Here is a 15,036-nt window from a genome sequence, read left to right as displayed (position 1 = left end):
CCATTGTGATCTGAGCTTTGAAAAATATATAATATCCTTGTCCTTTTTTGCCAGGCTAAGCTTCATCTGTTTCTCATTAGGTAGCGTTTGCTCTCTTGATGCATTTCCCTCCTCTCATTGTTAAATGTTGGGAAGCCATGTGGTGTGTTGGGAAGCCACGTGGTGTGTTGGCATGGACCCTGCACTAGGAATCAGGACACCTGGGGTTGAACCCAAGCTCTGCTGCTGACTAGATATGTGACTGAACTTAAGGGACTCCAGTGGGATTGAATTAATCCTCTAGCAAAGGTTAACTCTTTAGATTTGAGGACTGCCTCTCTGAGAGGTGACCTATGTGCAGAAGCTATTATAGGGCCTCAGTAAATACTAGTGAATGACTGACTGACTAAATAAATGAATGATGGCATCCATCTGACCTTAGGAGATAAAGTCTCCCACAGGCTATAGCCAGAGCTTTGCTTTGAAGATGTTTCCCTGAGCCAGAGACAGATTCCAGATGACCAGCCATAGGTCAGGGAGGTTAATCACAGAATTTAGAGATTCAGAACCTTTAAGATCATAAAATCCAACTGCATCTTTTCCCAGAGGAACCCTAGAAGTGTGGTTACTTACTCAAGGTCACATTGGCAGAAATAGTTAAGTCAGAACTGGAATCCAGGGCTTGAGACCCCAAATCTAAAGATCTTTCTTCTATATCAAGGATTCTTAACCATTTTTGGGCCACAGACCACTTTCAGAAGTCTAGTGAACCCTCTATACTCCTTCTCAGGCTAAATTTTTTTTCCTTAATTGAAGAAAATACTGAATTTCAGTTGGAGATTAGTGAAAATAAAGATGTAAATTTTTCCCCCATCCAAGTTCACAGACTCAAAGTTAAGAAACTCTGTTCTGCTTCTAAAAGGGGGAGATGATGGCGGAACCATTGAAATTCTTTCTTCCTGTCTCTATTCCCCCAAACCCTGCTCCCAAGTGCCTCAGCAAATGACAACATCCAAACTGGCTTCTTACTTCCATTTGTTCTCTGTCATGTTTCCCTTGGGTGGGGAAACCATTTTGGCTTGAATCGCTCCTGACTGGATATTGGGGTTAGGGAAAGTCAGAGGACAGAGGCACAGCTGTGGTGAATATTTGTCTTTTTTAGACTTGCCTAGATCTGTGCCGCTTATAAGGTTCCCCACAGGTTGTACTGTAAATAGGAAAGTACAAACATTCGTCTCTTTTCTCAGAAAACTAAAACCGTCCATTGCTTTTCCTGGATCTCAACACTTCAAGAACCTGGGTTTATCCAGCATCTATCACCTCGATGCTACAGAGAGACTTCAGATTGTGGCCTGAGCTTCCTTCAGGCAGGGGCTGTGGTTTGGGGCACCCCCCCCCCGGGGCTGTGGTAAAGCCACTCATTAGACCCAGGAGAAGTTCTACAAGTCAAATCCCATGAGATGTCTTCACCCCAACAAGACCCAGGCATTCTTCCTTAGGGTGGATTGTGGTCCATTGGGAAAAGGACTGAATTTGGAATTGGAGGACCTGTGTTCAAATCTCAACTCTATGACAGAGCTGTGTGACCATGTCTGGTCAAGTCACAGCCTCTGTGAGCCTCAGTTTTCTCATCTGTAAAATGAGGGGGCGGGACTAGATCACCTTTAACATCCCTGCTAGCTCTAAATTCATTATCCTCCAATTATCTAGCCTGACCTGGTTTTCCTGCAGAAAAGCACACGGAGGGAGAGAGACAGAGACAGAAGAGAGACAAAGAGAGAGATGGAGAAGGAGACAGAGAGAGGGAAAGAGAGAGAGAGAGAGAGAGAGAGAGAGAGAGAGAGAGAGAGAGAGTTTTTACTATATTAGAGAGAGTCCTAGACCTTGGGTGAAGTCAGAAGAATGGAGATTGAATTCTGCCTTTATCATTGACTTACGATGTGACTTTGAAAGTTACATGACTTTTCTACTATTTTTTTCATCTGTGAAATAATACGTGTACTATCTCAGAGGATTGTTGTGAGGTGAGTATTTTATAATACTACTATAATTCTATAGAAAAAAACACAGCAATCTTGACAGACCTAGAGAGGAGCCCAAAGAAACTATGCAATTCAACCCAAACCAAGATGTCCCCCCAGACTGGCTCCAACCTAACTATTATCCATTGTTGTTGCTTTGTTGAATGGGCTTGCCTTTCTCATTTACCCTATTCCATTGCCATTCTGTGGGCACCGACCCCATCTAATGTAGCACCTTGAGCCATTCTGGACTTCCAGTTCCCACTCAAGTCCTCAGTGTCCTCTGGGTAAGTTAGTAGTTAGTAGTACTGTTGGACAAGTCTTGACCATTATGGTCTGAATCTCCTTAGCTAGTATTTGTAGAGAACTTTTAAAAAACGGTTTACAGGAGTAAGAAGGTAACTCTGTGGATATAGAACCAGGTCTGGAGACAGCAGTTTCTGGGTTCAAATCAGACACTCCTTAGTTATGTGACCCTGGGCAAGTCACTTAATCCCAGTTGCTTAGCCCTTGCTGTTCTTTTCTTGGAACCAATGGCCAATATAAATTCTAAAACAGAAGGTAAGAGTTAAAAAAAGTTTATAAAGCAGTTTATAAATGTCAATCCATTTGATCCTCACAACAATGCTATGTGAAAGATACCGTTATTACGCCTGTTTTATAGATAAGTAAACTAAGGCTGAGATATATTAAGTGACTTACCCAGGACCACATAGTTTGTTAGTATTTGAGGCAGGATTCAAACTTGGGTCTTTGTAACGGCAAGTCCACAGCATCAATTATTATGTCATCTAGTTGCCTACAGTGAAGTGACTTGTCCCAGGTCCTGGTCCTTACTAGATCAACTAGCAAGTAGCAGAACAAGAATGGATTCCAACTCAAGGTCTTCTGACTCCAAACCCAGAGTTCCTTCTACTACTTCTGGTGGACTCCCTGTGAGTACCATCCTGAGTACTTTGTGCTTCCTGGGCTTGGTAAAGAGTCTAGGATACCCAATAGAGCAGGCAAGAGGGTCTCTAACTCAGGATTTCTTAACCCTTTCTGAGTCATGGACCCTTTTGGCAGTCTAATGAAATCTATAGACCGCTTCTCAGAATTCTGTTGTTTTTTAAAATTAAGCCCTTACCTTCTGTCTTTGAACCAGAATATTGGTTCTAAGACAGAAGAGCAGTAAGGGTCATGCAGCTGGGAAGTGTCGGAGGAAGATTTGAACCCAGGACCTCCTGTCTCTAGGTCTGGCTCTCAATCCACTGAGCCACCTAAGTGCCCCTTTTTGTTTAATTTTTTAAAGTCATCAAATACATTTATAAGGAAAAAAATCAATTATATTTAATATCAGCTACTAAAATATTAAAGAAAACAAGTTCCAGGACTCCTAGATAAAGAATTCCTGCCAAGGCCCAGGTAAGTAATCTAGAGCAAGACTTGGATCACAGAGCTCAAGTCTGTTTCTGGGACGGTTGAGAGAGCAGGCGGAATGATATGATCTTCCTTGTATTTACAGACAGATGAAGTCCCAACAAAGGCATTTCCTGGAGCTCCCTAGTGGCCCCAGGGATCGGCAGGGAGATCTTTTGGGCTGGGGAAGGGGGGTAGAGGGGATGTGAGGCTTCAGTACAACTGGTTGTCATAGTAATAGAATCAGCAAAGCAACAAACTCCAACATGTCCTGGCTGACATGAGAGGGAGGAGAAGACCAGGAAACAACGCAGATCTTTCTCTAACTGGCCTGCCTGCCTGCCTCCCAGTCTTCTGAGGGTGAATGTAGTTGTCAGGCTAAGTTTTCCGTATGAATCATGTTTGGCTTTATTCAGTCAACTGGATGCAAGGCACTGTGCTGAACTCTAAGGGGGTGTACAAAAAAAAGTACTCTCCTTGTCCTCAAAGAGCTTGCTATCCAGAAGGGAATAAAAACTACGTCGTCGTCGTTGTCGTCATCGTTGTTGTTGTTGATGATGATGATTGTCTCTGATTTTTCTTGGTCCCGTTTGGGGTTTTGTTGGCAAAAATTCTGGAGTGGCTTACCATTTCCTTCTCTGGCTAGTTAGTGTCTGAGGTCAGATTTGAATTCAGTTTTTCTTGACTCCAGACCCATTACTTTATTCACCAATCCAACTATCTTGCTCCAGTGAGCTATCTAAATCTTATTGATCAGATGACTTTACAATCTATTAACTCATCAATGTAGATATGTCTTTTAACAAAGAAGATTGCCACCCATACCATCTTTAGAACTCTTTCTCATCCATTGACTTCTCCTCCAAATCCTCTATTGGAAGTTGACACCACATGCGGAGGGTCTTCCTCTAGATTTCTTGGCATTATGAGGATGCCACCAGAACACATTGATTGTCCGTCCTTTCCCTTCCCACGTGACTGACAAATCTTTTGGGGACATGCAATTCTCTGATTACATCTTGAATCTTGGTATTATGTTGTACTTTCATCGTGCTTTTTTCATGAATTTGATCTGTGATCCTTGATAATTGATGTCTAAGTGATAGTCTAGTCCCAGGGCATCTACAGGGATAGGGTCTGGGGTCAGGAACAGAGTTTTGGGTGGAGTGTCAAGACTTAGTCAGCCACACCTCCCTGAGCCACTTGAGGGGCTGCCTTAGTTCTCTACAGTTAATGTGTGTTTCCTGTTTTCCTTCCTGCTTTGAGTAGCTTAGAGGTTTCTTGGGGACCGCCAAGGTTTTCCTGAAAGGAAGAGCCTTTGAGTTCTCCAGCCTTTAGAACCAGCTCTCTGTGTCATTAATCATCTGAAGGAATACTAGAGGTCCTCAAAGTACTCTCACACCCATGATCTTATTTTATTCTTACCACTTGTGGTGAAGCAGGGAAGAAATCCCATTATTATCCCCATTTTAGAATTGGAAGAATTAAGACTCAGAGAAATAAATGGATTTGCAATCCAATCAGTCAGTTAATAAGCATTTGTAAGTGTGTATTCTGTGCCATAAACTTTGCCATGTTCTGAGAAAAGACAATGCCTGTCCTCAGAAAGTTCCTTCTTATCTAACAGGGAAAGATAACACACAAAAGAAAGCTGAAAAGGAGGAGGGACCAAGAGTTACCTGACCTGGGAGTGATGGCAAAGTTCCAAGGAATACATCTAGGAGGGAAATGAAGAGATAACTGGCCTGGGAACCCTCCTTAAGTAGAGGTTTTGGAAGGAGCTCTTCATTCTTTCTCCAATCAGAATGGCAGAGGATACTGATTCAGTGTGAAGTCACACAGATAGATAATAGCAGGACTTGAGCTGATGCCCAGGTCTTTTGATGCCCAACCTTAATAATAATAATAATAATGATAATAGCTCGTATTTATATAGCACTTTAAGATTTGTAAGCACTATACATATATTCTCATTTAAGCCTCAAAACAACCTTATGAAATAGTTATTATTATTGTTGTTGTTGTTCCCAACATACAGGTAAGAAACCTGATATTGGAAGAGGTTAGGTGAATGCTCAGGATCACATAGCTTGTAAGAATCTGAAGTAGGATTTGAATTCAGATCTTTCTGACTCCAAGTCCAACACTCCATACACTGTACCAAGTAGTAGTAGTCTTCAAAATATACCATTCTATCTACTTCTGCTTGACAACAAATAATGGAACTTCCAAAATTCCAAACCTTTTTTCCCCCTAAGAATAGATACTAGGTAGCTTGGAGAAGGGAGGGCTGATATAACTACATTGGAATCAGCTGGTCCAAGGACAATCTATTGGCTGTCAAGGAACTAAGTGTCTCCATAGAGTGTCTTGAATCATGTAATATGGTTCAGGTCACACTCATCACAATTTCTTCCTTCTGAGGAGGAAGAGAGTTCCTTTCTCTGTGATTTCTTACCCAATTCCTCCCATCCCTTCACCTCCAGTTCCATTTAGCAGGAGAGGGAAAAGAGGTCAATCCCTGATGAGTCCTTCTCTCCCCTATATGCTGCTCAGAATTGAGTGGAAGAGATTTGTGTCTTCAGCAGTTGGGACCATGAAGCCCTGGTTCTGGCTATCTCTAGGCACTTAGATCCTCTGCTGGAGGTGCCTGGATGTTTATAAAACAGGGGCCTGACATCTGGCCCAGGGCCTCCCTCTCCTCTTCCAGTGGTTTCACTTTCACTGATCCCTTCGATGTGGAAGGGTCATCCTCAATGGAGCCAGTGTTTACTGCTGGCTTTGTCTTTGGACAGTGTGGCTAGAAGTCAGTTAGGACCTCCAGCATGGTTCCAACTTGGGAACCTGGTTCTTTGGCCCTAGTCCTGCTGAGAGAGGGCCAGAAGGAGCTCCCCTCAATCCTCTGCCTAGTCACTCCTCTATTCCCCACCCCCCTCCTCCCATGGACAGACACCTAGTATTTGGGTTCTATGGCCAGCCATCATCTGAAGGTGATTTTTCTCCTACGTCAGGAAAGTGTTCATAGTTTTCCTATAGACGGGCATCTATGTTTCTATATCTCTGGAAGGGCTTGGTTGTGTTGAATAAAGTATGTCTGTATGTGTATTTGTATGTAAATATTTGTAGATTTTGTTTCTGGGTACCTTCCTCCTGTATATGCTTATGTGTGCCCAATATATGTATGTGTGTGCATTTGCCTTTGTGTATGTTTGTATATCATGTCTAAACACATTTATCTCTACCTGAGGATATGTTTGTCTGTTGTAAGCCTGCTCATGTCTGTATATGTTTGTATCCATATATATTCACAAGGAACTGATTTCTGGACTTAGAAAGGAATGGAATTAAGATTCTCTCTTGCTTTCTCCCTCCTCCCCCACCTTCCTCTCTCCCTCCTCTGCCCCTCTCCCTCCCTCTCTTTTTCTTCCCCTCTCTCTTCCTCCCTGCCTTCCTCTCTCTCTCTCTCTCTCTCTCTCTCTCTCTCTCTCTCTCTCTCTCTCTCTCTCTCTCTCTCTCCCTCTTTCTCTCTCTCTCTCTTTCTCCCTTCCTCCCTCTCTGTCTATCTGTCTGTTCCTCTCCCTCTCCTCTTTCTCTCTCTCCCCCCTCTCTTTTTCTCTCCCTTTTGCCATCTCTGGATGTCTGGATGTCTGGCTGTCTGTTTCTCTTTCTCTCCTTAAACTTCTGCCTGGTTTTAGTAAATGTGATGTACTATTAGTATAGAATGAAACTGGTTTGAAGATGAGTATGGAGGCTGGAACCTAGGAGAAAGGGGACTCCACTGTGATTGTGAAGTTTAGATTCCCTATTCTTGGCTCCTGTGGCAGAAGTCTCATAGTGAATTAATCTGGGACTTATTCAGTTGTGCATGTCTCTTTGTGACTCCATGGATTTAATCATGGGGTTTTCTTGGCAAAAATACTGGAGTGGTTTGTCATTTCCTTCTCCAGTCTGTCCTCATTTTATAGATGAGGAACTGGGGCAAATAGGGGTTTAGTGACTTGCCCAGGGACACAAAACTTGTAAGTGTTTGAGGCTGTATTTGAACTCAACTCTTCCTGACTCCAGATGTGTTGCTCAATCTACTGCACTGCCTACCTATCCCTTAATCTCAGGGTTTTGTTTTTTATTACCTATAATAATAATTGTGGCAGAGCTGGGCAACCTTGAATTTACCTTTTCTCTCAGTCTTTCCATCTCCAACTGTTCCAACATGGCATCCCTCTACAGTGACTCTTACTTAGTCTTCTGGGCTATTTTCAACCTGGTTACCTTTGTAGTAATGGTGGTCCTATATGCCCATATCTTTGGGTATGTCCAACAAAGGACTATGAGAATGTTTAGGCATAGTTCTAGACCAAGGAGGAATCGGGACACTATGAGGAGTCTCCTGAAGACTGTAGTCATTATGCTTGGTAAAAGGAATCTTGGCTAAAAAAATTTCAAATTCCTAATAACTTAATAACTAGTGGTAAAGAGGAACTGTTAATAAGTGGGTCCAGAAAAGTGTGTGCACATTGTGCAGGGAAAGAAAAAGAAGCTGACCTCAACACTGAATGATGCTAGATCTGCTAGTGTTGGTGTCTGTTGAAGGGTGGGGAGTTCCCCCAGGGGCATTATAATGATGATAAAGGGGAAATGGCGGTCTATTGAAGACTTTAGTAATGATGAAATTATAAAACCTAATTTCATTAAAAAAACTTTTTTAAGCTTGACAGACTTTCCTTTTAGGATTTGGCTATGTCATAAGTCTTGCATATGTATTTTAAAATTCATTTATCAGATACAAAGCACTTTCTCCTATGTGAATTGATACATATTCCTAGATGTAATTGTTTCATCAATATTTTCTGAATAAGAGTTCACTTTTTTTTTAAACTACCTCAGGTAAGTGTTCATAAATAATACCTCTGTTGAGATTCTCCACACAAAATGAGATTAGCTACAACAAATTACTCTGACATTCTTCCTGACTAAAGATATTTGATCTTCTGAGTTGTTTCAGTTCTGGTTAACTTTGTAGTAATGGTGAACCTACCTACTTGCAAGTTGAATTATGGTAGACAAAGTAATATCTTTATTCTTCTTTACTTCTGCAGAAGAAGATGAAAATACTTAAATTTTGAATAGAAAAGTCTCCTATTCTCATGTAAAGTTGTATCTAAATGCATATGAAAGTATCCTAAATATGAAAAGACAAGAAAACTCATCTCCCAAGAATACAAATTGTATAAGTCAAAGTACTGATTTTAATGATTTTAATTCACCTATAGAACATTCTTAGATAGGAATCTAATTATAGTATTCTTTTTACTAATAAAATCTATTAGTATGTTTATCATTTGCCATAGAATGGACACAAGTATAAGTCAAGGCTGCTTTGCAACATGTTCACAGAGGAAAAAAGAGAATGAAATAATAAAAGGTCCTAATAATAAGATGGTTTATACCTCATAAGTCAAGGACCTTGCTGGATTTTTCTGAAGAGACTTCCCCAGAGGCTGGCTGAAACTAACTCTCCCTGCCCAGAGGGACCTGGAGTAAATTACTTAGTGCTCAGGCTAGATATCTTACCTTATCCTTTCTCTGATTTCCTTCTTCATCCTTTCTATATTTTGTAAATAAAATCTCTTTGGAATTAATTAAATTCCTGGCAACCCTATTCTTAAATATTCAAGTCCAACCCTTTAAAATTAACCCCCTTTTCACCCTTACAACCTATAGCCCTAAAGGCCATGGACACAGAATTATGGAAGTGCTATGTGTTACTCATTTTATCTACCTCATGAAGTACATTTTGATAGAATATTATCATTTAAGCCTTTTCTTAGAGAGGCAATGTGCCATACTAGATGGAGAGTTGCTTAGGGTAAAGAAGACCTGGGTTTGAATCCTGTCTTTAGCACATATTATCTTCATCACCCTGAGCAAATCATTTAACCCTTCAGTGCCCCAGGCAGCTCTCTAAAATAGTTGCAGACTAGATGCCAGCCTAAACTGATAAAGAAAATCTTTTATTGGAGCTCTCTCTATTGATGAAATCACAGGTCCAGTTAAAAAAAGAAAAGTATAGTGTTGAGCGCTGCCAGATAAGCATTACAGGTAATTTATAAAAAAGTTTGACTATTATGTGACTAACCTTCAATTATACTCACTTCTTTCCCCTATCAGTGCACTCTTGAAATTAAAAGAAAAAAATAGGCAAAGCACTATTTAATATTATTGAGTATTAAGAATATATATGCAAAGAACTGAAAATTGAGAGGATGACCATCAGTTGGGGAATGGCTGAATGACTTATGGGTGTGATTGGGATAGAATAGCAATGATGAGCAACTTGACTTTAGACCAACATGGAAAGAATTTCATCAAATAATGAAGAGTGAATAATATACTATTGTTGAGCAGTATTGTTTGAAGAGTAAATATGGGAGTAGCTAGATAGCACAGCGGATAGAGTACGTAGCCTGGAGTTGGAAAGACCTGGATTCAAATCTGACCTCTTCCTGACATTTCCTAGCTGGGTGACCCTGGGAAAATCACTTACTTCTGGTTGCCTAGCCCTTGCTCAGTCTTAGAATTGTTAGTAAGATAGAAAGTAAAAGTTAAAAAAAAAAGTAAATGTGATTCTGAATTATATGAATATGCAAACCACCTACAAAGGACCTATGAAGGAATATGCCATCTACATCCATATATATATGTATATATATATATATATATATATGTATGTATCTGTGTCAAATGTTGAGAGGGAGGGAAAGAGCTTGGAGTTCAAATATAGCAACAACAAAATAAAAAAAATATGGTGATGTATACAGATCTCAGAATTAGACATCCTGTAGTGTTTATCTTGCAGGCTCAGAATCTTAAATACTGTAGTCAACCACTGGTAATTCATTGAACTCTAGATTATACTCAGAGTCATCATACATGTCTATTTAAATCCATGTTCTTCCATTTTGTTTCATGATTGTAAAGTACAGAACTGGCTGTGACGAATACAGGTGATCTACGCCACTCCACTCCTTCATTTTACAGGAGAGGCAAGAAAAGTCAGTGGAAGTCACCAAACAGGAGAAGATCTCAACTTGAGAATCTGAAGATGCAACTTGTTCTCTCTAGAGAGTTTCTAAGAAGTTTGTATGAAGTTTGATGAAAATCATTGAACTCATCTGAAAGTTTTTGTGATACAGACAACATCAGATGTTATGGTTGAGTTTAAACCTCAATTCACTTATGAGGCAAAGTTATTAAGGAAGGGGAAAGAATTGTAATTGGTTTAATAGCGAAAAAAGGAAACAAAAAGGATGAGATGCATTACTTAAAATATGATCATTTGATTGCTAACCTACCACAAGTAGGATTTGATATTTATTCTTCTTTCCTATTCTCTCTTTCTCTCTATTCCCACAGACTTAAAAAAGTCTCCTAGGATTTTATTTCTAATTCTACTCCTTGCTCTCAGTCAGAAATAGGGTAAATTTGAGCACAATTCTAGGATGTTGTACCCATTCTGTGGAAAGTCTGGTGGCTTGACTGAGATCAGAGAGTTGTAAGTTTTTGTTTTTTGCAAAATTTTTGTCAATAAACCTAATTCTTATCTTAATTACAGATGTGAAGCTTTAGAGATAACCCAGTTTTTCTTTGTATATGTGTATAATGCTATAGAGGTAATCTTCTGGATTTCCCTTTCAGATCTGCAAGGGAAAGGTAAGGGGAAATACCTCTATAAAGAGAGATGCCCCCTCAATCTTCTCCTTCTGTTCCATCCATATTCATAGACTTAGTAGAAATGAGAGGATTCCTTTAGTCTAATACCTAACAAAAATAAAGTTGAAAAGAGCCAAACCAAAATTGATATGATTAGTATTTTTCTTGTAAGTTCCTCCCTAAGATGTAGCCCCTTTAAGGATTTCAAAAGCCAAGTAGCCACATGAGCCTGATAAGGACAGGGAGAGAGAGGCTGTAATTTTGATATGAAATTAGGACTCTTGTCACAGAAGCACTGAAGAACCAAATAGATTGTATTAGTAGGCCTATGGGTTGCTGAGCCAATTGCCTTTGGAAAATAGTTTTAGTTGTTTTCCTAAATTCTAATTAAAATTTTAATTTTTCAGCTGAATTCTTAAAAGTCACTTTGAAAATGAATGTGGGGGGAGTTAGTTGGTTCAGAAAGTCAGACCTGGAGATAAGAGGTCCCGGATTCAAAATGGGCCTCAGACACTTTTTAATTGCATGACCCTGGGCAAGTCACTTAACCCCCATTGCCTAGCCCTTGTCATTCTTCTGCCTTGGAGCCAAAACTCAGTATAATTCCAAGACAGAGGTATGGCTTAAAAAAAAAAAAGGCAAATGAATATCTATTATCAGACCTAGAAAACCCTACTTGCTGGGTTTTCTGGAATTTTATGATGAAACTGGTGTCAGTTGTGGTTGGCTATGAAGTTGGAATTATTCTAGGGCTCTAAACATGACTGCTCACTCTGAAAAGACCCCCGTTCCTGTTGCTCTCAGCAGATTCTCATCTCCTTAAAGGAGAAAAATGATTTAGGGAAAAGAGTGTCAAAGATTTTTCTCTCTAGTGTAATGAGCATGGTTCTGATTTCATTTATTTGTTGTTTGTTGCTGAGCAAAGACAGTCAAAGGAAGGACTTTATTCATTGTGTTGGTCCACTTTGGGGGCTCATTTCTTCAGCCAATAGTAGATTAGATCGTCTTGTAAGGGTCCCTCTGGTGTGAGGTTAATGCTCCTCTCTGGAGGACCTACCTCTTGGAATAAGAGGTGTGTGGGCACCGCAGGTCTGCCAGGGAGTGGCAAAGACAGGGTCAGTATCATCGGCACTTTGCCGGCACACAGTGACATTCTGTCACTCGACTCCCAGAATTTTCCTGGGCTGCCCATCATGCCTGCACCTCTCTCGCTCCTTTGCCCTTTGCTTCCTTCAATTCTCAACTCCAGCCCTCCGGCTTTTGGAAGGTCTTCCTTAAGCCTTATCTTAGTGCCTCCCCTTTACTGGCTTTTGCCATTTTATCTCCTACAACTTCGTGTGTAGTTATTTTGCCTGTTGTCTTCCTTCTCTGACTGTGAATTCTTTGCTAGCAGGGGCTGGTTTTTATCTTTCTTTGAATCTCCAGTGAATAGAACAGAATCTGTCACCTAGTAGGAACTTAATAAATGCTTGTTGACTGACTTGTGAATAGAGCATGAAGCCTGGAGTTGGGAAGACTTGGGTTCAAATTTAACTTAAGACACTTTCTAGTTATGTGACCCTGGACATGCCACCTAACCCCAATTATCTAACCCTGCCATGCTTTTGTCTTAGAACATATATATATATATATATATATATATATACATATATGTGTTTTTTAACCCTTACCTTCTGTCTTGGAATCAATATTGTGTATTGGCTCCAAGGCAGAAGAATGGTAAGGGCAAGGCAATGGGGGTTAAGTTTGCCCAGGGTCACACAGCTAGGAAGTGTCTGAGGCCAGATTTGAACCCAGGACCTCCTCTCTCTGGGTCTGATACTCAATCCACTGAGCTACCCAGCTGCCCCCTATCTTCATTCATTCTTTCATCTCCTCATCGACTGGCTCTTTCTTTGTTGGCTATAAACACGTCCACCTCTCTCCCATCCTTCAGAAACCCTCACTCGATTTGACCATCTCTCCCAACTAGCATCTTCTGACTGTCCTTCCCTTTGTGGCTAAACTCTTTGAGAAAGTTGCTTACATCCGATGCCTTTACTTCCTCTCTTCTCATTCTTTTCTAGGCTTTCTGCAGTTTCACTGCCCATCTGAGCGGTAACCTGAAACCATTTTCTCCAAAATTACTACTGATCTCTCCATCACCAAACTTAAGGAATCTTTCTCAGTTCTGATCTACCTTGACTTCCCAGGCATATTTGCATTGTCAATGACCCACTCCGTTCTCTCTCTCCTGGTTCTCCGCCTACCTGTCTGGCCCTTCCTCAGTGTCCTTTGCTGGTTATTCACCCATGTTATTCCCATTCACTGTGGGTAATACCTAATGATCTGTTCTGTCCTACTTTCCATCTTTTAAAATTTTAAGATTATGTATTTATTACAATTAAATTGATAATTTAAGTTAAATTACATTAATATAAATTACAATTACAATAAAAAACCCTTCCCTTCCATCTTAGAATGAATAGTGTTTATGGCCTCCAAGATAGAAGAGTGGTAAAGGCTAAGCCATGGGGGTTAGGTGGCTTGCCTAGGGTCACACAGTTAGGAAGTGTCCAACTATATTTAAAATTTAAAAAACAAACAAACAAGCAAGTCCCTTAATTTCTGTCTTTGAATCAATTGTTGTGTATTGGTTCCAAGGCAGAAGAGTGGTAAGGGCTATGCAATGGGGGTCAAGTGACTTGCCCAGGGTCACACAATAAGGAAGTGCCCGAGGCCAGATTTGAACCCAGGACCTCCTGTCTCTAGACCTGGTTCTCAAACCACTGAACTACCCAGCCGCTCCCCAAAATGAATTTTTTTAAAGCTTAGGTCTGACCATGTCCCTCTGCCCCACTCTCCATTCTTGCTCAATGAGCACTAATAGCTCCCTATTACCTCCAGGATAAAATATAAAGTCCTCTCTTTGGCTTATATAGTCAACTCACTTTCTTATAGGTTTAACTCATGTAGACAATCAACATGTTGTGGCAATGGTAATAGTTATTATTTTTAAATTTTATTTATTTATTTAGAATATTTTTCCATGGTTACAAGATTCATGTTCTTTCCCTCCCCTCTTCCCTCTCTGCTCCCGGAGCTGACAAGCAGTTCCACTGGGATATACATGTAAATGCTAATAATGATTAGGAAAGTGAGATAGAGAGGGAATGCAAGGCTAGTGAGAGGTAGGAGGATGGTGAGTCGGATGAAAAAGATGAGCATAAAGATGGTGAGGATGAAGAAGATGAAGGAGAATTAGGAGGACAGAGAGAAGGATGGTTGAGGTTTTGGTGGTTTTTTCAATATGATCATAGAAATCCAGCCCTGGTTGAGAAAACCAGACGTAGCCATGAGAACTCTCACCTGGCTTCGCCCGGTCCTTTTTCTGGACTGTGCTCATGCGACTGTTTAACACCCTCATGCTGTCATCTGTGATCTGCCTGTGGTTTCCAGAGCCCTGGGCTGAGAGCACCAGAAAGGCTTTTCCTTTGGAGTATTCCTGCTCTGTTTTCCCAATCTTGGAGTTGAGTCACTGCTGATGCCATCTCCTGAGCCAAAGAGGCCAAAAGTGTCCCGGGCTCGGCTCTGGAGGCAATTGTCTAGGTCCTCTTGTACCTGCTCTTCATGGGCTGGCCGGGAGGGGAGGTAAGCTCAGCAGTATGGAATCTGGATTTTGCTGGTTTGCCCTGAAATTTCAGAAGATGACCTCATCTGTAACCAGATCTCCATTTGCAATTTATACTTGGGGTGCTCTGTTAATGCATTGTGTGGCTCATGATTCATTATCTTCTCCATCACTGGATCATAGATTTAAAGACATGGCGGACTTCAGAGGGTTCCAGCTGCCCCTTTTTATAGATGAGGAACCTGAGGCTGAAAGATATTGAGGGACTTGCCCAGAGTTACATATCCAGTAGATGCAGCTTGCACCCAGGTCCTCCTG

General features: G+C 40.8%; 1 long non-coding RNA gene across 1 annotated transcript; it reads left to right on the top strand.

The window, feature by feature from the left end:
• Positions 1–3,328: 3,328 nt before the first annotated feature.
• LOC130458350 (uncharacterized) lies at positions 3,329–11,004 on the top strand. Its single transcript, XR_008917563.1, has 2 exons — positions 3,329–3,758; positions 10,382–11,004. It is a non-coding gene; the product is annotated as an uncharacterized LOC130458350 (long non-coding RNA).
• The last annotated feature ends 4,032 nt before the right edge of the window (positions 11,005–15,036 follow it).

Source organism: Monodelphis domestica, chromosome 1, assembly GCF_027887165.1.
Source record: "Monodelphis domestica isolate mMonDom1 chromosome 1, mMonDom1.pri, whole genome shotgun sequence".
NCBI classification, from domain to species: domain Eukaryota; kingdom Metazoa; phylum Chordata; class Mammalia; order Didelphimorphia; family Didelphidae; genus Monodelphis; species Monodelphis domestica.
The sequence above is the reverse complement of the archived record's forward strand: the minus strand, read 5'-3'. Positions and strand labels throughout refer to the sequence as shown.